The sequence below is a fragment of the Temnothorax longispinosus genome, chromosome 3 (genome assembly GCF_030848805.1).
Source record: "Temnothorax longispinosus isolate EJ_2023e chromosome 3, Tlon_JGU_v1, whole genome shotgun sequence".
In the NCBI taxonomy this organism is placed as follows: Eukaryota; Metazoa; Arthropoda; class Insecta; order Hymenoptera; family Formicidae; genus Temnothorax; species Temnothorax longispinosus.
Genome location: NC_092360.1, coordinates 12,763,001 through 12,784,082, shown reverse-complemented (window position 1 = coordinate 12,784,082; position 21,082 = coordinate 12,763,001). Strand labels below are relative to the sequence as shown.

Here is a 21,082-nt window from a genome sequence, read left to right as displayed (position 1 = left end):
TCTTCAACCCCAACTTGCAAGGAAAACCCGCCATTCTCCACTCATCCTCGGAAACAAATGTTTAAATTCAAGAGAAGTTAATTAAAACTAAGCGTAATTATAGCGGCGCCGCTATGTAAACTGACGAGGTGGACGGGGAAGAATGACGATGAGGAGGGACCGGGAGGAGACGATTGCCCTCCGCCGGGCGGAGATGAAAAGCTATTTTGCCGTGCTCTCTTGGATATCGTGTCCTTGTGAAAGACTCTATTGTAATAATGAGCGCGGAAGGAACGTGGAGAAAAAAAACTTCCCTGGAAAAAATTAATTCGTTCCTTAAAAATTGATTGTCATCGAGTCGCCATTAAACATTCCCCGCGTGTTCACGCAAAGGTCATGCAGGTCTGGCTTCGATGATAGTTTTATAATTTCCTGCTCTTCAAATCGTAATACTTTCGTCGAGTCCGTCAAATATCGATTTTAATGCTTCTCCTATAAAAAAAGGAAAATAATATAGCGATAAAGAAATCATTTAACGTTCAGACTTTAATCTCAAGTAAATGTTAGTCACTGACTTTTATCTTAATAACCACTAATGCAATATAATAAGACAATTAAGATTATTAGTACAAGAATAAATTCAATACAAGGATATGGAACATTATTCCTTTTGCTAACAGACAGATTATTCTTGGCATTCGTTCTCGCACCAAATCGGACATCCATATATTATGAGCATGCAAACAAAGGAATTGCCAGCATGATATATAAGTTCATAGTCACCGAAATAATCACGGTGAGTCAGGAACGTGGCGGTCCGAGAATACAATTCGTTTGGAAAAATCGTTCAACTAGTTATTATTGGTGCCCCCTTGTATTCCTTGGATTCAGCCGTTAATTCCCATCAAGTGACAACTTCTCTACCATTTAATCCGGGAGTTAACTCCGTCTAATTGCGAGCGTGTTATTAATATTCTTGGCACGTGCGTTCCGTGTGCGTCCGCAATGTCGTCTAATTATTCTCCGAAATTATCGTTCGCGCGCGCGAGCGCTCAGTGTCCAGAGTCATGACAAATTCGAGGCCGTCTCCATCCCGTAAGTCCGACGGTGTGCCATTATTTCGAAACCAACTAACTCGTCTGGCGTGGACTTAAATGGGCTCGGACAATCGGCGGACCATTAGGTTAGAGCCCGCGCCATTAAAATCAGACACCCTCGGACTGTAGCAGCCGTCCAGGCCGAGCCAGACGTAATGCTAAACTCGTTACCAAAATTTTGGGAGCTAACGCGTTCACCCACCCATGAGGAAGAAGTGCACTTACGGCCGAAAGGGACGTATGTTCGAACATCGAAGAAAATCTGACAACCGTTACAACTTTCCATGGATATCATTTTTAAACTACAATAATATTAAAGAAGTAATATATATTAGAAAAAGTTGTCTTAGATAACATTAAATCTAATATAAACAATGATTTTTTTTTATACAATATCGGTGCGATATGATTTCAAACTTTATATGACAAAAATTGGGATAAAATCTCAGATTTTTTAGTATATTCCGTTAAGCATGTGCATGCTTATTAGAATGCATCGTCTTTTCCTATGTAATAAGCTGCTCGAGCTATTAAATATTCTCGATTGAATCATCATCGCTTCGAGTAATATTTGCAGCGAACTACTATCGAGCTATCTGAAAAACCAATGTTTCACGTAGACATTCGAGATGTGAGAGGAGCAACGCCGCAACTCGTAGCAACCGGAGAATCAGAGAAAGAGACGTGAAAATACCGACAACGCCAAAGCTGGAAAGGAATAGCATGAAGGAGGGAGAGTGTGTAGTCGGTATAGGAGCATTACAGACATTAGATTGGGACACGAGCGCAATAAACCTATCTGTATAATCTGCCCTGCAGGAATTAACAGCCCTCTGAAGGTAGCCACTAACGAAGTAATTCACTGGATGAACGTGGGGGTTGAAGGGGAGAAAGAGAGAAAGAGGAAGAAAGGGAGAGAAAGGCGCCCGAGAAAGAGAGAGACGGGCTGAGCTGGCGCGGGGGTGTAAGGACCGACCCTACATATATAGGATGCTCCAAAATTGAGATTTAGATCGAATCACGGTAAGGCAGCTACCTTTGCGTTGCTGGGAACTGACAATGAACGGTAAATAATTGCCGAGGAAGAGAAAGAAGATACTTACGACGAGCGGCACAAACGACCACGTGTACGCATTGTCGAGCCGTTCTATCGTGAATAATTGTTCATCGTCAGAAATATGATATGTCAAGTCGGATTCTTTGGTCAAAGAATAATCAAATCCTCGGTGTAGTTCCATGTTCTTTTTTTTTATACGTAACGTTCTTCCTATATGATGTATGATGCATATATAAAAAAAGAGAAATAAGAATATATAAATAGACATAAGATATCTATAAATAATAAAGCGAAGACTGATTATATAATTATGTATTACAACATATTTATTATTTCTTCTCAGAAAGATAAAAAAGATTGATATAACGGCTTGTATAGTTCTAAAATTGCTATGTCTGGAAAAGGTATAATCTGCATATATATTAATGCATAGATATATGTATGTATGTATTAATATGTGATTTGTTTACCATGATTCCGACTTCATACAATCTTTAACATAACGGTATTTGAAACACAGTGTATTACGTTAGCTATATGTTGTAACAGGAGAGCGAGAATGTAGAAATAATAGCGGTGGGACGGTGGAAACGTGGATAATTGCTGACTTAGGGCCTGCCATTTCCCTCATAGACTTACATCCAAATCGATGCCTTGCCAGGCCCCCGGCGAGCCACAATTTATTTATGTCGATAGTTTCTTGATTTGTCGACTCCTGCCGCTCATTTATATCCTCGTAGGGCACTCGCAGATATTTCTCTACGCGGAACATGCGCTACTAACACGAGCTATATAGAGGGACTCGAACTTTCTTAGAGAAGTTGGGACAGTGAAGACAATGCGTCTTTTCCCCCTCTATATCTTTACCTTGGAAACATAATTTATACAAAGGACAAACGCTGAACATTATAGTTGCACAGCAGATTACGTGTTTCAAAATGTTTGTTAAATTTTCAAATCGACAGACTTTTTCTGTAAACTCCTAGTTTCTAAATTATAATTAGGCATACGCTATTAGGGTTACAACGCACTTTTTAACTTGATAGTCTATAAATTTTTTATGACGCAATTATATCCTGTATCCTGTATCTGATATTGAGCAACTGATCAAACTCGATCTAAGTAGAAAGTCCAAGATACTAGTCTCTCTTTAGAAAGAATAAGATATTAGTTTTTTTATTTCTCTCGTTAAAACGGAATACTTTTAGATTAAAGCTTGCTACAACGTGCTACGACGAATAAATATTTGTGGAAAGAGAAAGTTCCATAAAGTTGCTCTTAGATAAGTATTTAGGTTGTGGAGTAACGTGCTGGTTGTCTTCTCTCGAGTATCCATCATCTTATGTGATGGCATGAGCCGCGCGGGACTAGAAATAAATACAAGCGCGACAAGGGAAGCTGTAAGTCAAGCATGCTAAGAACTATCAGCTACATGATGAACTAGTATCTAGACGTATCAACACGAAATCCCTAATTGATTATCATGACAGAACAAATCCAAAGATCCTTCTAGTCTTGCAGCCATTAATAATCTTGCCGGAGATACAACCGTCAACCAAGTCACGCACGAAATGAAAATTTTCAAGATATATATTTGTAGTTATTATATTTACACACATTTGTTATTATTATTGACTGTTATGTAAGCTGTTTTCAAAATTTAGACTCGAAATTAATCTTTTCTTTTCAATTTAGGTTTGTGATATTATATATGTGCATAAGTTATAATTTAAGATAAATGCTCGTTGAATAATTTTATCTGAAACGTCTAATGTTATCATTAGTATATTATCAATCTATTTGGTTTTTGTTTTATATTACTATCGATTTATATGTTTAATGATTTTTATCTTTAACTTTAATATTTATATTCTTAGCTTATCATGAAATATTGATAATAAGCAAGCATAGCACATCACGTGCAATAAAATAAAGGGAACATGATGCGATTTTGATCTTAGCGATAAAAGACACAGCTGTGCGCTTCCAATTTAAATTTCATTGAGTTTACGGCCCGTTTCGTTTAGTTTTATTTACTATAATTAATTTTTCAATCGGGGAACGAAGCGGCCTTTTACGATGCCGTGGATTAGCGCCTCATCCGCGTTACGTCATTGCGAGGAGCGTCGTGCAGCCAATAGAAAGAGACTCAATGTCTGGGGCTACGTTAAAGGTTCGCATGAGTTTACGACCGACGCGACTTTGCTCTTATTACCGGACCCTTCTCTGTACGCTCCTCGTAACACTTCAACTTTACAAATCGCGATAAAGGCGGACGTTACGCCTCGGTAATGTAAAGATCGGGTTTACGGACTTTGGCGATGCTTTACGGCCTCGCGGAATTGCGTGAAAAACTGTATGTATAGCGATAACGATATATGAAAATATTACGCGTGATGGCAGTATCGTGATGGAAGTATCGTAAAGTTGGTGAAAGTAAGATTCGTCGATTTATTCGACACGAAGGTTTTCCGTTAAAGGCCGGAGACAAACAAATATGAATAAAGTGATTAAAAAACAGGATTTGCCCTTGCCCCAAGCGCTTTCGTATGCTAAGAAGCCATTTCTTATAATTCACACTTTACAAAACTCTTCGGGTTTTAACATTTTAACTTCGCCGATTCTCCTATTAAGAAGTGATCCAAAGTAGTAAACGTCCAAAACGAATCTCGAATATTTTAATAACGTGTTGCATAATGTGTGTGTGTGTGTGTGTGTGTGTTATCATTATTACTCAATACCATTATAATTAACATATAATATGTATTACAAAATTTTTGCTACATATTTATAATATTAATATATTAATATATTTAACTAGTTAATTAAATCAGTTAATAAATATGCATGCGGATGCAAGGAATGCGGAGAGATTAATAATTCAATTTTTCAGGAATTTTTATTTTTTTCTCTCTCTCTCTCTCTCTCTCTCTCTTTTCTAGCATATCTTTATTTATCAAGATATAATTATTAATATAGCATATTAATGGTGATTAGGAATTTATATACTATGTTATTAAATCATTTAGTGTAAAACGTAACGAACAAATCATTTATAATTTATATTAATGATTGCATCGGAAGCAAAAAACGGTCACTGTCATTGATATTTCATCTCAAAGAATATAGTACTTCAACTTAAGTAGCTTCAGGAAGACATTGTATGGACGCGCGATCAGTTATAATTTATAAGAGGACTATTCGCCGGCAATCGGTGTCGTCAAGGTGGTAGACCATAACATCCGGTTTTACGATCTAGAATTGGATGTAATTTACGACAGCCGCTTGCTTGTTTTTTTTTTTACGCAACATACTCTCCGTCAGTACATTTCCTTCTAAAAGAGAGAGAAGAGAAACTATAATATTTCATCTCATCTTCAAAATATGAAGATTCTAAATTTAACCGATTCATTCGATGTTCGCAAGGTCGACGGTTGTTTTTTAAATTTATTTTTTTATCCCGACATACTTTCCCCAAAACCGAAAAAGAATCGCCGAGAGGACTACCACGACCAGATACGATCTAAACGAAATTCCACGTTCACACTTTCAAATCTCTCCTATCGAATCTAATAATCTTTAGTAATACTTCTCTTGCGGGTTAACTTCTGTCACTAACTTGCATAAAGTTTCGTCACAAATAAGAAATCACATTAACTTTTAAATTTAATGTTACCATGAATCAGTATAAAAAATCAATATCGAGTTGATTTACGCCTTTATGAACATATATATTTGTCGTCCGGTCGCAATAAAAACTCAACCAATCTTGATAAGACCTTTAAATTATTATATAGCTAACAGAAAATTCAAAGTTACTACTTTCTACACACAAGATTTTAATAATTTGGTCAAATAGGTAATAAATATTTAAATTTTTTAATATTCTAATGCCTTAGTTATTTCACAATTTTGCAATCAAAGTATATATTATGTAATACATATTATGTAAAATATCGAGATCTACGCGTGTCTTCAAGAGAAAACATTCAAATAAAAGAATATTATTCCTTTATTTATCTCAGTTTCTACATAAAACAAAAGGTGCTTAGGTGCCTGCATTGTTCCAGTTTCTCCGTAATGAAATCCTCCCCAAACATTTCAAAGTGCGATGTCAGAAATGGAGGTATTATCGATCACCCGTTGCAGCTGAGAGACTTCATTGCACGTGCGACAGTTTCTTAGCGACCGGCCGCGTTTAATTAGAGAGAATATACATTTATTTGCATAAAGTATACGCGCCGGACCGTTGTCCCTATGGAAGATATAACCAAAGTAGAGATATACAGTGGACAGCTATAATATAGGAACGGTTCGGCGGTACAGGGAGGGTAGATGGAAGGATGTACGGGGGGGTATACGAGGGGGAGGGATATACATCGAACGCGAACGAGAGAGAGGAGGAGGAAGAAAGATGGAGACAGATTCATCTTGAAATTGTATCGGCATCTGTATGGCCATTAGCATACTGGAACTGACGTATCTCCAAATGTTCTCATTAGCCGAAATTCATGGGCGGCTTCATCGCCCGGAGGCCGTGAGAGGTCTTTCCACATACGTACCGACCTACAGGCTTGTTCAAGACTGACCCGAGCAGTTTTGTAAGGTTAACCTGGTAACTAACCTGACTTAACTCGGCGGGACAGGAATGTTAATAGCATCCGAGTTATTGACGAACCTACGCTGACCGAGCTATCGCGCTCGGTCGCAATTACGTAAAGCCCGGGTTACGGGGCTCGCGCGTAACATCGAAACATCTCGGACCGCGCCTGACACACGACGCAATAATTATCGTCGATTTATGAATGATTTCGTAAATTACGTTCGAATCTCTCAAATTAAATTTTTATGATTAATCAAACGCGACGAGGATCCTCGTTGGATGTTCCTAAAACTGTCGGATGTCGCTTGAAATTGAAAGCGTGCTACATGTCGGCGCGTCTCATTAAAATTAATCATTGAGTTAGGAATGCCGATTGTGTTATCGAAGGAGAAAATACCGCGCGTATTTTTAATGTAAAACAGCCATAAATTGTATTCCATTAAAATTCTATATATTCGTGTCTCTCGCAACGCCAGTATGTATGATGCAATAAACAATACGGCGATATGAAAATTATACCGCTTGAAACCCGTTGATTTATTTTTCAAAGATATCAGGTTTCCAGAAAGACCCTTACGCTCACGTATATATCTCTATATATCTCGTATGAATTGTTAGCGAGGTAAACATTATGAATTACGAGACAGAGAGGAAATATATTTTGTGTTGTTTCGTATCCACTTATTATTTATGTGACTGGCGTTATCTGTAGTGCAACTTAAATTACGCGCGACAAGAAGTCGTATATATAAATATCTAACGTAACGCGTATAACGCAATATGATTTCTATATAGGTCTTCACATAAATTATGTAGAAAAATAAAATTAAAAAAGACACATTAATATGTAACAAGTGCTTATACAGCTAAAGAATCCGATAAAAAGTTACGTATCATGCGCATCGGTAGATCATGAATCGCCAGAATATTGGCAGGCTCCATCAACAAAAACTTACAGTTACGCGATTACGACAAGCGCAAGAGTTCGCAAAGCGAAAGAATTCCTTTATATGCAAATAAGTGAAGTGGAGAAGGCTACTGAAGGCTGGGCTCTCTCTCTCGCAGTGGACGACAAGAGGCTTAGGATTCGATTCCTAGATATGAACACCGTCGGTTGTTACCCGCTGCTACTGGCAGTCCCGCTACCATTATTACGACAGCTACTGAGGATGATGACAGATGAATTATTAATGATCGGCAGAAAGGCCTGAAGAGATCCATCAATGACAGACGCCGGCAAACAGGCGTTAGCTATAACTAAGCGATATCGATGACGATGATGATGATGTGATGCAAAGTGTTATAAATCGCTGATGGTGTTATTGAGATATCTTAGATTTGAACCGTTTAACGAAGATTACAATTACAAGATACGAAACATATGTTGTATACAATTAATCTTTTTCAATTTTCGAGATGTTTTTTATTTATTAATTCTTCTAAGGTTACGTTTATACTTTGAAATTGTTAAAAGCATGAAATGAAAAATTTTGAATTTATACATAATTGATCTATCAATATCATATTTTTAAATATAAACTTTATGTGTGTTTAATTATGTCAGAAAGTGCATTTTTCTTTCAGAATTCGGTGGAAAATGCAGGACAGATTGTATTTTCTGTTCTATTCCATTAAGAATTTTCACAACTCTGTAGAAAATGGCACTGCTTTTATTCTTTGAATATATTTTACAGACCCGTTTGATAACGGATATCAATAAGCAGCTTTTAATGCTAAAACTCATATAATAATAACGCTCCAGTTTTAAATTAACTTTAACGACCGTGCGTGACAAGAAAACGATTCCATTTGAGTGCGAGAGCAGGAAGAGCGGGCATGCGAAAGGAGTAGAAAAAAAAGCGTGGAAGCCTTCGGGGCCTTAGGCATAAATGCAGGGAACGAGCTCGCGCGTGATCTCACGCACGTATAAGAGCCGTAGAGACTCCGGAGTCACTCTGACTTAGGGCAGATCGGTGAGATGACTGCGAAACGACAACGGACCCCGAGCCAGCAGTGCGAGCGCAGTGCGAAACAGCATTCGTGCTCTCTGCACTATGAGGCGAGGTATGCATTAGGTGCATTCGTCCGTCTATCTCGTTGCAGAACTTCGTAAACAGCTTTTCTTACTCCAACCGACGACTCTAACGGGCAAAAAAATTAATTAAATTGATTATTTTAAAAACAGCATTATTCCTAGATATTATTTTTGAGAAAATAGACAATATTATTTTGTACAGTAGAGTAAATTATATTAACGGAAATAATGACTTCATCCGTTTTATTCAACGTAGAATCTTTTTGACAACTTATTTTTAAAATAATCTGACAGAACTGTTGTACGAACATGAAAAATTCTCGAAAAAAAAAAAAGGAACAGGTATTCACAGACACAAAATGTATGTTACACACAAAAAATGATGTCGTGGTTGTTCTACTGTTAAATTTGTACTAGAAAAAGTCGCGCGCTCTCTCTCCGGTCGTCGCATGTCACGCATCATCAAGGATTCACTCCGCGCGATTTGATACGCATTAATGACGAGGCGCGGAGAAAGGAAGACCGGGCGGAGGAAAGGAAATCGAAGTTGAAGCAAGAGAGCGGCGATGGCGAGGTTGCTGAACGGTAGGGCAGTCTGTCGATAGTCTACGTTGCTCCCTAATATTCCGCGTCTTTTGTAGGGTCTCATTGTTGTCCCTATAGCAATCCAACCTGACCCTTTCCGCCTAATCCGCGCGGCCAATCCGAATGGCAATCGCCGCGGAGAGATTGACAGTTTAAAATATGTATAATGGATCGGCGTATGGAAACCACCCATGCCCCATACCGTGGAGGGTCCTGAACGGAAGGGAGACGAGGAAGGGGCCCCCGCGATAACTACGATGCTTTTCCATCGGCGGCCTTCCTTCGTCGCCGATCGAGCCGGGAGAACGGATTAAATTGGACGCCGTGAATTAATCGGCTTCTGTTTGAGTGAAATTGGGCGAGTGTTGTTGGGAAACGTGAGCGCCCGTGCGCTTCATTGTCCGCGCGATTTCGACCCACGAATCTCTTCAAATCATATATGTGTATGCGTGACTGCGCCGCGACCCCTGCGACCCGCATCTATGAATGTATTCATCGGTAATCGGCCGCGCATGATATTGAGATAAAGAGTAAATTAAAGTATACGCCCACGAGTTCCACGTAATTACAAAAAGATACACGAGTTATAAAATACACTTTATTCCAAATATATGCATACATATTCTTGTAATAAAGTAAATAATTTTGAACTCATAAATATATTTTTTCAATTTTCTTATAAAGATTAAAATTAAGATGCTCCCTAATTGTTGAACATATTCGAATAAATAAATATTGCTACAAACATTAATTTTCATCTATTTATAAAGTGTTTAACTTGTGGGAATTTTTGAAACAATACAATCGTGTTAATCTCGAAAGAATCGTTCATAGTCGAGTTAACAGCGCGCGGTTGATATGTACGCAACTGAAACGTTCACGTTGCCATATAGTCGACGAACGATTATGCCCATAATCCCGCGCACGCCGCGTTCGCATTATATTCCCTTCACGTTCCCGTTGTCTCTCGCGGACGTGGTAACGGTCAAACGGTGAAGCGTCCATTGGGTTTTTTCGATTTCAGGAACGTGGGTGTCGTGCTACTATCTTACGGTCGCCGGAGATCGAAGATACATTCCTAATGTTTATGCAATGCCGTTGGCAGTAGCATAGCATACGCGTAGCAGGCGGATTTTTTCGTCAGGAATAGCTATGCGATATCCAATCGCATTCGCAGACAGACGGGGAAGAGGGAGGCCACGGGCAATAACGCATAACTCTGACATATCAGATACGAATTCGCGAATGTCCACGACTACGAAAGAATTCCATAATATTGGCTATTTCAACGAGACGCGCTACAAAGCTGGTGGTAGATAGCAAAAATAGCCCGTGACTTTACTACACCAGTATAATATTCGTGTTTCCGGTTTATGATAAATATTCTTGTGTGACACAAAATGTTAAAAGCGAGTCAAACTTTTCCTTTTTTTCCCCAGAAATACATTATTGAAATGTTCGCAATAAAGATAAGACTCTACGATAATTCAAAAGAATAATGTTACACTTATACAGAAATTGAAATATGGAGAAGGCTTTCCAATGTGTAGTTATAAGATTTTATTCTGCTTTAAAAATATATCCAATATTCAATATTTTTAAATATCCATGTATTAATTCCTTTGTATAACTGATAACTGCATACGTACGTGAACTATCGTGTAAAAGTGTATTATAAGAATTTGTTCGATAATGTTGAATCTTATTTCACAACTACGTATGAGTAACACGCATACACACACATCTTTGCTCGCGGGAAGCGTATACATTATACGGCAGCGCGTCGTAACCGAAAATTGAATTCATACGTACTCCAAGATAGGAAAAGTTAACGCCTAACGCGCTGAAAATGCCAAGTCAACGAAAATCCCGTGTAAATGTAAATGTAAAGAACACGGCGTACCTTTTAAATTCGACCAGCGGACAGACGCGCGTGGGTGGCAGCCTTATGTAAACCGCTGACAACATATCTAGTTTGCAGAACATTTTATAACCCGAACGATCCCTTACATATCTACGTACACGCGCGCGTAGTGCCCGCCTGCGTGTACGTGTCGCAGTCAAATTCGACCCGTGGTATCCCTCGTACAGGAGGGTGGAAATTTTATGATTGCTGCTCGTCCAATAACCTAGCGCGCTCTCTCTTCGATCTCTCGAAATCTCTCTCTCTCTTTCTCTCCATTTCTCGCTTACTCGACATTCCATTTTCCATCTGTCTCTCTTTCCCTCTCTGTCTCTCTCCCACTATCTCGCACCGCCCGGTGAAACTGCATACGATGTGCCGTTTTTACGTCTCCTCTGGGTTTTCTGTTCCCGTACGGTGTCATTACACACCTCATAAAGCAGAACACTATCGACCAGCAATATTTTCACCAGAAACTCGATATCATTGACCACGCAAATCAATACCGTCCGAATCCAGCATCTCGCGTTATCCCGGAGCCATCGGAGATCCAGCGGAATACTATTTCACGATATTCTACGCAACTTTTAAAATTCTCCATACTAAAGAAGTCGATTGTTCATATAACAATTCAAGCTATCCTGTAAATGAAAAGAAAAAAGTATTCTTATGTGTAAACATTTTAGAATATTGGATATATCAGTGCACATTTGCATTTTGTACAAAAAGAGATAAGCGTGATTCATATATACAAAACTTCGCATAAATATGATTTTAAAAGAAGTAAATTTAAAAAAGTTATAGTGCGATAAGTTAAAGAAATGTATTTGAGAATTGTAATTATACAGCAAGATTGCAGATATCTTCATCACAGTCACGCGCAAAGGGCAGGTGATTATAAGGTCTTCATTGCTAATATTACGTCGGACGCGCACAACGCATTCTCCGCCAGTGGTTCTCTTGTATAAACTCTGTCATTTATAATAAACTCGCTGCACATTAATTTGTAATTATTTAATTTGTAAATTAAAAAATGCTATATAAAAAATATAAAAACATTCATGCAAAAGTAATCACTAAAGTATCTTTATTCTGGACTGTGTTTTATAAGACACTGTGAACGTAACAAAATATTTTATAATATAAACAAAAAATTCTTTAAGATTTACGATATGCATTTTCTACATTTCATTGCGCATCTCATTTTTCGAAGATCCACGCGTGTACATTTCACAAACCTGATATATATTGCAAAAATCTTTTGCAACACTTTTCACGTACTTTGTTTCCTATAACACACATATTTTTATGGATTTGACATTAACAAAGAAATAAACCCAAAAGATTATAAAGTTTACATATTGTGGATATTATATATACTTAAAAAGATCCGCTTCGCCCGTACAGCAAGTTAAGATAGTCAAAATTGGCTTTAATGGATACAGTTTGTTGAAGCAATCACTTTGACCAAAGTCAAATTTAATCGAACGGAAGTCGAAGTTCATTTAAGGAGCTCGTATCCGCACGTGAGAACCAGTGGCGGAGAACCGTAACGACGTATGCACGTGTAGCGCAGATAGTTCTGCTCGTTAGAGGTCAGGTGGGGGTGAGTTAGCGGATTAATAACGCCTGGCACGAGCCTAATCAGCTGGTGTAGAGTTCACAGCACGGACGGTTGGTGCTAGGTACCTGGTACCTCTCTCATTCTCTCGCCTTACCCCGACTTGTTTCCCTCTCGCTCGCTCTCTCTCCCTTCCTCCTTCATGCCCGTGGCAGTCCGGACCCCCGTAGACTCGCGTTCAGACCCCATAACAATATCATATTCGCCAGTTGCACACGGGGCGACCAACCTCCCCTGAGTTATTAACCTCTAAGGTTACCACAGCCACCCTCGCAGTGCCGACATAAGCCTCACTTAATTACCAGAAAAGCTTAACCACCGGTTCTTAAGCTGCTTTCACACTGAGAGTGACGGGAGGGGAAGAGGGTATAACTGGACACGGAAATCGTTGAAAAACTTTTTCCCAGACCAGTATCGGTATACGCTTTTTCAAATATGTGAAACGAACATTTGTATTACAGTAATAACTGATTAAATACAGCAACCGGGATATTTTTTTATAACTAAGTACGATAAGTAAAAACTTTATATAACTTTCTTTATTAACAATTGGTAGACACTTTGCATTATTTTCTATGCCAATAGCTTAGAAGTTAATTAATACCCATGGCACCGAAAGGTCACCGCAGGTTTACCTATACAGTAATGACGTTCGATAAAGCTTTGTGAGAAAGGGTCGAAAAGAAAAATGGTGATAGGACGTGTGTTTACACAAACACGAATTCTATGTACGGGTTTAGCGGGTATAGTGTTAGAGTATCCTGAGTACGGCGGGGAGGTACGCAACGTTGTTGAGTGCAATAAAGATACCCCGTTTGGTCTGCAGCAGCGTGAAAGTCAGGGCCGACGAAAACTTTAAATTGGAAAAGTTTCGGCTCTCTCTCGGGCGTCTCCGTCCGATGTTTGACTCGAATAAAGGTGCAGAATGTTAAAAAATAACCGCGCCCACTCCTGACCGCCTGGCGAAATATCCGGGAAACGCGGATGAAGATTTACGAATTTTTATATTCCCATTAAACGACTTAGCGATCTTATCTCTACAGTTTTCTACAGTTATGCGAAAAATAAATCCCAAACTTTTAAAATGGGTTTTTCTCAAACTTGCGATTCCTTCGAATTTATGTGAACTCGCAATTTAATACAGTTCAGTCATTAACTATTAATATATTAAATCGTAAATATCAAATTACTGTTTCTAATAATCTTCATATTGCAATTATACAGTACCGTGATACTAATAATTAAATTATAGTGAAAGATACATGTTGAACAAATAAAATGTAATAAACAATTAAAATTAAGCAAATTAAAATCGACCATTAACTTTCAAGTAATACTAATACTAAGAATAAATCGTTATGATACATCACTATACACGATTTAACAAAAGATATGCAATATATACTCTATTGCATTTTTATTATTATATTTTCAACATAAGCTGACAACAATTTATTGCATAAAGATATTAAAATCTTTCGAGGAAGTTTGTGGTTTACGTTTCTGAATAATATCTTGTAAGAAGATCTTGCTCTGAGGTTTGTTCTTATATAAAACCATGATAATCAACATCCATTTTATATTATCTTCTCTTTCTCTTAGAGATACACATCGATTTTCCTCAAATTAGCTATCGAATAATAAATAATTCTATTACAAGGCTTGGTCGGGTAAAAACATATTCCGACAAATAACATATTCGTTTGTGAATAAAATTATATAAAGTACTGCAGATTTCTCAGACCTTCTCTTATATTTACCACGTTCTATTGTTCAGTTCTAGTGTATTATGACATAATATAATAATAAATAATTTCAGATCGTCAACGCAATCAATGAAGAGTACAATGGAAATGTACCGATGAAAGGCATGAGAAGCAAGCTTTGTCCACCGATACGAGCTGCAATAGTTTCGTAACAGTTTCAATACAACCGGCATGTGCAGTCTTGAACTATCGGTATATCGGGTAGGTGAAAGTAATAAACGTAAGTCATACGTTGAACGATCATAAATATTCGATATTAACGTTGAGACGTAGAAATTAGCATAACCGTTCGCATGCTACCAGTTAACGTTTGACCGGGAGCCGCGGTATCCGCTTGCCACAGCGAGGGAGATCGTTTATATCATTTTCTTGTATCGATCGTGCGCGGCCGTGTGAGTATGTATGACTTCATGATTCTATAGGGGTTCGCAAATCAATCGTTGTATCACCGATACAAGTCACGGACTTTAAAGTTGGATTCACACCGCTTGCATTTCTGCCTGTTATTCCTGTTTGGTCAGCAACGAATGTTTCGCGCCGACAATTACGTGTTTATAAAATATCTGAAAATAAAACAAAACCGTGTGTGACTTTAATTATCTCAAACGTTTCTGTAAATGCTTTATTGCTGCTGTAACTAAATAAATAGCGTTAGCTAATTTTGATTTGGTAACTATCTCTCTCTCTCTTTCTCTCAAATGCTGATGAAACGATTACCATCTTTAAGACGAGTTAAATATAAATATTCCTGACACGTCGCTTTATTTGCAGTTATCACTCTATTTCCACCGTTTTTAATCTTAATCAATTTACACAAGGATTGATATAAAGACACACGATAAATATTAATTGCCAGAAAGAAAATCCGTTTTCGAGGTCACTCGCACGCGAGTCTAATACCGGGAATACTGTGGGCTTAAAAGATCTCGTCTTTATTGGGAGTCTGCATCGGCGTCGCTAAATACGGCTTAATGAGACCGGCTTGATCTACGATTAAAGAAAACCTAAGCGCGCTCTCGTGTAACGTTACCTTCTCAACGCAACATTATGAAATCAACGATATGATGATAAATGTGTTTTGCGTCAGTAGGATCGAAGTTTATGAAGGTGATAAACGTCCCCGATGCTGATGGTACATGAATTGCAAATAGACAAAGGCCGCTAACAAACACCGTTGTATAAATCACTCCCGCGGGATCGGTTGCATGCAAGTCAATATATTAAAAATCGCAGATTTTCCATAAACTGCGAAGCTCGGTGAAGGAAATTGGCATAAAATATCTGCGACGATTATTTTAATCGCTACGTATCGATGATTCTGAATAACGGATAAAGTTAATAAAGATTTATTATAGATATATGTTTGTGATTAATCAGTAAGAATTAATACAAATCATTATGAATCAATATATGAATTCATTATAGTTATATCTACATTTATTTATCACAGATTAGTTTAATTCGTTCCATTAATGTCGCAATAAGATTTCTTACCTCTTGGGTAATAATTAATTTCGTATTACGTGAATGTCCACGAGAGGATACTTACAATCTCGAATGATCAGTAGGAGCATCTATATTCATCGCAATCGTGAACATCGAAATCCATAAATCGTGGCAACGTCGTATTTTCACATAAATTATGGAAATACCATGGACGACGTTGTAAATCAAAGTATGCGGTCGCATTAAAAATTACAATGCATGAGAACATGCATGTATATACGTGTAAATCAAAGTAGCATTGCGGCTCCTTTGGACGCTATTTATGTAATTGATCTTTTACCGAGATTGAATGGATAGTGTTTTCTAAGGTCATCCCTGAAAGAGCTTTCATTTCCGCAGTGGAAGATTTAGGTCAGAGATTCGCTAAAAATCGTGAGATCATCCTTGTACATTGCAATGTGCAGTTTATACGTAACATTTAAATTACGATTATTTTGTCATTGTATTTCCCAAAGAAAATAAAATGAATTTTTTAAATCAACGTTATTATTTTATTTGCGACGTGCAAGATCTTTGTAATACATTCGTGTGCGTGTACGCGCGAATTAACTGCCGCTATTCAAGTGGTCAAAATGCATTCGAGATCAGATCTGATGCAATATATCGTGCAGTCTGGATGAGGGTATTGTAAGAGGGAAGTTAGTCCTTAATTTATTCGTCTACTCTCGTCGTTCAATGAACCGATGCAACGGCAATGCAATTATTATTAGCTTATTATTATATAATTGAACAGACTGCAGTTAATGAGGCCTCTTGAGACAGCTCACCGTGGAGGCAGTTGCATTCAAGAATCATCCATTTATTTGTCGAAGGTATATAATTGGCTGGAATTAGCCGAGATTGGAAGTTCAGGATGCGATCTATGATACATTTGCAATATACTAATGGAGTTATGCCCCCTTGCTATAATATATCTGATAAACGAAATTGTAATAAATACAGAAATAGAGAAACTTGATACGATACAAATATAATGCAGAAAGAAAAACGCTGATTATATTTGATTCTATGTTGCTGTCAAATAAATTTATATTTATTCGCACATACTTAGAAATTGACGTGCTTTTGTCAATGAAACTGCAATTTATTTTAAGGAAAAAGAAATGCAACAGCGTCTTTGCTCAAGTGTACATTGCGCACATTGTGAAGAATGCACATTAGTTACTAACAAAAGAGCCGCCTGCAGAAGGGTTTTTTTTGCCGGTATAATAAAAACGGCCAGTGAGATTCCGTTTCTAAGGCCCAATTACTCGTGTCATTACACTTCTGGATTCCAGAGACAAGCGCGAGAGGTAAGAGTCGGTACGACCAATGTTTTTCACGAGGCGAGACCTCTGCTTATGTAGAAGCGGTTTCAAATCTGGTTAGGCTTCGTTTGCGATTTTGTAATCCATAAACGTTTCACATTGGCGCGTGCTCCAGTTCCATTTATGGCGAAAAACTGCAACTGTCCTTGCAGGTGATATGTACGCGAGCGCGTTGCGACAGATAGGCGCGAGCACGAACGTTTCTCTCATATCTATTATAAAGGACATGTCAAGCGCGACCACTTGGAAATTGCAAAAAATTTTCATCTTTTATCGGTAAGCATTTATTACACATTTCCCGTTGCTGTAAAGGATCTTTCTTAGAGAAGACAACCAAAGATTTTAAACGTGATTAACGCGTTATTAAAATTATTATACGAAAGAAAGGTATAACGATGCATGTGCGCGCATTGACGTCATTTAATTTATACATCATTGTACCATATTATAATTAATAAACAATTTTCACGTTTTTGTATTAAACGTTATTGAAATGCTTTAAAGTAATTTCACAATTTTAAAAAAGAGTTACAAATTAAAATAGTAAATACAGGATAGATGTGAGAGACTTGGAATATACTTGAGGTCTTCACGTACAGTCACGAATAATCGTGTATAATCGTGACTCAATAGTAGACATAAAACATAAAGCGTGAAAATTCCGGTACGCTTAAGGCGAGGGAAGCCAAGCTCGGAAGGCGAAAGTATTTAGTTTGCGGGTAGAAAGGGTTAATGAGCATGAAGGTAGCGAAGATACACGTACGGTCGTTGGCAGATCCTTCCTCTCGTGTTCCCCTCGTGGGAGAGTGAGAGTCACGTGGAACGAAAAGGGGAAGAGGCTAGGTATATTGCTGAATTGAGGAAGGCGGTGTTACAAAGCGCCCCGTAAATCCGCGCCAGGTTCGACATCCGACATTCTCTCCATTTTATTTCTCCTTTCCATCCCTTTTCTCTCGCTCTTTCGCTCTTTCACTCTTTTCTTCCACCTTTCTTCCACCTCTCCTCCTCCCCTCCCTCTCTCTCTCTCTCTCTCTCTCTCTCTGTCTCTCTCTTTCTCTCCCTCCTCTAGATACAACAATCCACGGTATACGTTACAGCATTAAAAATAATAGGAGGCACACACGCGGGAACTTCAGCTCCCGAGTTTGGGGAGGAAGATTTGGTCCCGGCCAGCGGACCGTTCGAGAAGGTTGGGAGTCGCGAAATTCCACGGAATCCTTCATGTTACGATGTCCTACGGTGAGCTATTATTTTAGAATCAAACAATATCCGCTTGAATCGGGCGGCTTCGAATAAAGAAGAAAGGGAATTCAGTCGCGGCATCCGCGTGCTGGTCAGTTCAAAGCAATCTGTTAAGACGCACTCGATGATCATTTATAAAATCAGAGTAAGATTTATTTGTACGTGGATAGTATCACATTTATATTGCCGTTACCTTTTTTTATTACCTAATACAATTATAATGATGCGTTTAATGTTTATTATTTTCAACAAATTAGTTATTATAAGAACAGGAAGTTTATTAAGACATGAACAATATTGCACGATAGTAATCAATTAAAAGTGTTATCAGTTTCATAAAATAAATTAATCGCGAATAAATTCTTTGAAACTCCTATCCGTTTCTGTCGGACAATTTCTCCTTTTGTCATCGTTAAGGCCGTGGATATAAAGCCCGAGTGCTGCCGTTATGTACAAATTCGTCAAGACGATGTCGCGAACAATGGGCCGTTTAGGGCCGCGAGATATATACATACATCATAGTATAGTATACCGTTCCTTCGGCTGACCGAGGAGAAGAAAGGGGGACACGTATATCGAGGAGAGGAGAATTATAACTGCTCGAATACACTGAAATTTATGATCGTCACTGATACTAACGGTGCGCACAGTAAACGTCGTCGCTGCGCGACATGCTGGCATGCGGTACATCATCTTCCCGTTGCTCGCGCACTGTGCACTGGAAGAAGGCGGATTAACCTTCGCGCAACTAATCCATTTATTTATACGCGCATTGTAAGCTTCGTTCTTGCGTATTCCCTGGCCTCGTTGTAACGGCTAACTCTTTTAACGGCTTGAACAGCACGATTCATCATGTTATACAAAAAGTATCATAATATTTTAATGTGCACATTTTTCTATCGCTCTATGCTATAAACATTTAAAGATATACAAAAGAAAATGTATTTAATACATTAAGTCGATATTTTTGGTTCATTCTTAACTCGGATAGTTATTGGCCCAAAAAATAGAAATAGAATTTTAACTTTTAATAAAAAACCGGAAAAAATGTCTTAACCAATAACTAAATCACGAAATAGTAAATTAATAGTTTATTTCCAGTCAAAATTCGAGATATTCTAGCTATTACGTCTGACTGAAAATCAATCAGGAACTAAAAATATAACTTTTTGCGTTTATCATGAGTAATTTACTAATTCTTTTACTTTCATCGATTATTTTAAATAGCTTGACCATCGATTAGTCTCTTCATAGCTTATCATCACGAATTTTTGTTGTGTATGAAGATTATAATGCAGAAAAGATAAGACCATCGCGGTGGCTGGTAACCAATAGCTAATATGTCATCTCTCTAGTTGGTTTCTTCTGCTCGACGTCGGAAAGAACAACCCTCGGCCGCTTTAGCGGCATTGCGCGGACAGTGATAGCGGGAGCGGAGACAGAAAGCGCGGCAGCAGAGGAGGAGGGAGGAGGAGGAGGAGGAGGAGGAGACGAGGTTGAAAGAAAGGTGTGAGAGCGACGGGGACGAAGGAGGCGAAGAGAAGCGCGATAGAGCGAGAACGGATAAACTGGGCTGTCGTTGGATCGGCCGGGCGGCGAATCGGGGATACAAATGGGCAAAACACCGCTCTGTACGGATGCCGCGGAGCCGGTTGCAGGTGGCGCGGCCGCCGATAAATATGTCAGCCGGCAACACCACGGCGTGGCACACCGCGCCGCGTCGCGCCACGCCGAGCCGAGCCGCGCCGCGCCGTGCCGTGCCGAGGTCCGCTGGTCCGCAGGCCGGTACCGCGGCATGGCCACGCCGAAGAGCCACGGCATACCACGTCGTGCGTACCGCACACCGCACCTCCCAATTCCTCTTCGCCACTTCGTACCCGCTTCCCCTCTTTTTCCCCCGCTCGTTCTTTCACTCTTCTAGCCCTCTCTACTCATTTCTTCCTTTCCCTTCTCTCAACCTTTCTCGCTCTCGTCCCTTTCTTCCCTTGCTTCTCTTCTGTCTTTTTCCTCCCGGTCTCTTCCTTTCTTTCTTTCTTCCTCCCTCCGTCCGCCTCTGTCCTTCTCGTATCGACGAATCCTCTTTTCTTCGCTGGGCGCGCTGCCTCTACCTTTTTCATTCTCCAACGGCTTCAGTCCCGCGCTTTTATACATTTGAATATTATGGAAATGTCGACGCTCTCGTGGACGCGGAATCGTATTGCCGCTGCCTCTGCCATCCGACCGGTAGCCCCGCGAGAAGCCGCGGGGAAGAAGGAGCGACGAAGAAGAACCGTCCGCGCGCCGAACGGAGTTCGGGCTGGAAATGGAAGGAGGTGAGTCCTCGTTCCTTCCTCACTCCCCCGAACTCCATCCTCGCCGACGAATATATATTGTAGGAGGCA

General features: G+C 39.1%; 2 long non-coding RNA genes across 2 annotated transcripts in view; one reads left to right on the top strand and one right to left on the bottom strand.

Moving 5' to 3' along the window:
• Positions 1–16,601, top strand: part of LOC139810431 (uncharacterized) — a 163,496-nt gene extending 146,895 nt beyond the window's left edge. The window contains exon 4 of the long non-coding RNA XR_011731333.1: positions 14,700–16,601. This is a non-coding gene — a long non-coding RNA (uncharacterized lncRNA). The remainder of the gene's footprint in view (positions 1–14,699) is intronic.
• The window catches only part of LOC139810430 (uncharacterized), a 38,718-nt gene continuing 26,002 nt past the window's right edge, over positions 8,367–21,082 (bottom strand). The window contains exon 3 of the long non-coding RNA XR_011731332.1: positions 8,367–8,877. This is a non-coding gene — a long non-coding RNA (uncharacterized lncRNA). The remainder of the gene's footprint in view (positions 8,878–21,082) is intronic.